Source organism: Alligator sinensis, unplaced genomic scaffold, assembly GCF_000455745.1.
Source record: "Alligator sinensis unplaced genomic scaffold, ASM45574v1 scaffold632_1, whole genome shotgun sequence".
In the NCBI taxonomy this organism is placed as follows: domain Eukaryota; kingdom Metazoa; phylum Chordata; order Crocodylia; family Alligatoridae; genus Alligator; species Alligator sinensis.
In genome coordinates this window covers 1,326,057-1,327,753 of record NW_005842408.1, presented here as the reverse complement: position 1 = coordinate 1,327,753, position 1,697 = coordinate 1,326,057, and positions in this window count along the sequence as shown.

Here is a 1,697-nt window from a genome sequence, read left to right as displayed (position 1 = left end):
GGCACAGACCATTTCCAGTCCTGTGTCCCTGTGCTTCACTGAGTGAAAAACTGATGTCACTCCTTTTCAGGGGTGACAAGGATTTGCTGCTGACCGGCAAAAGAAAACCCTCTGGTGGGACACACTCATCTCAGTGATGGGCCTGAACTAAACACTCCACCATCATTGCTTACCTTTATAATAAATGTCACCATCAATCCAACCATGTCTGATATTTGGGAAGCTTAAACCATGTGTGCGTAGTGTTTTTAAGTAAGGAATATATATGTTACAGTAAGGAATGTTATACTTCAGACATATCATTATAAAAGTAGTTACGATTACATATTTTTATCCGTTACCTAAAAATTAAACACTGCATTGCTTTGATTATAAGCCTTTCTTCTCTCCAAAAGGATTGTAAAGGAACCCCCTACAATCTTGACTTATTTTTACTGCTTAAAAATATTGAAAGTTCATATGAAGTCTCATTATTTTTCAGTGTAGCGCTGGAGAATTTTTAGTGCATTTAACCCTTTGGGTCCTTTCCATAGTTATTTGAGTTCAAGGTCTTTATGTGTAGTTACTAATTTATTTAGAGAACAAGATGATTTTCCTAATATTGAAGTTGAAAATGTGGGTGTTAAGTCATGAAATGGGATTCAGGACTAGTGCGTAAAGGATTGACATGACAGCTTGTTCAATGAACGACAGAAAGGCTGTATTTACTACACTGTTAAATGAGTCTAAAGCAAAGCAATGTCCAGTATATTTAGCTTTAAAAGTGATAGCACCTCACCAATACGGGCAAAGAGGCGGTCTCAGCCTTGTCAGCTTCTCAAGGCGTGGATCCATTCACCAGAAGAGTGGTTGGGCGCAGAAGCAGTTCTTGTCAGAATTTTTCAGTCTTGAAGCACGCACTGTTAGCTGTTTCATCCTTCTTTTATACCCTTTAGCTCAGCGTTTTCAAAGCATTTTTGTAGTTGAGTAAAAGAAACACCCAAGCAATAACAAACAGTAAGGTTCTGTTTTCAACTGTTCATTATTTGTTATCGGAAAGGCCCAATTTTGACTGAATTACCTTATTCAGTGACAGGAGGATGGAACATATCAGGAAATTGTTTAATGACTGGGAGTAACACAAAGTGTTTCCTAGGAGTTGTCCTTGGAAGATGAAGGGAACTACTGAGGGAAAATAAAAGTAAATCAGGAGGAGTCACTCTTCAAAGCCCGTATGGAGAATGTCTCTTCCTGCACATAAAACATGAGCTATTGAAAATAAATATTTACTGTACTAATTAATCAAGGATAGACAGTTCACACAGTTACATATGAGACACACAGGAGTCTGAGTAAGATAAGCTGGAAGTGATGCCTTATTTATTTGCAGAAGGTCCAGCCACAAACTTGCATCTTCTTGTACTATGCAGTTGTCATCAATATTTTGTATTTTGACTTTTGTGAGTAGGCCCAGCTCAGCTTGAGTTTCACAGTTCACAGTCATCAGTAAGATCAACTCATAATTGAAATTATATGGCATAAAAAGAACTGCTGACAAACATCGACAGCTAACAAAAGCTAACAGAGTGGTAAAGGACGAGTACAGAGCAACCATACTGAACAATCTGGATTACAATAGTAAACTATGCTAATCCAACAAAATACAATGAGCCAGCTAGATGCAAGGTCACACACAGCAATAACTTTTCAAAGGTCTT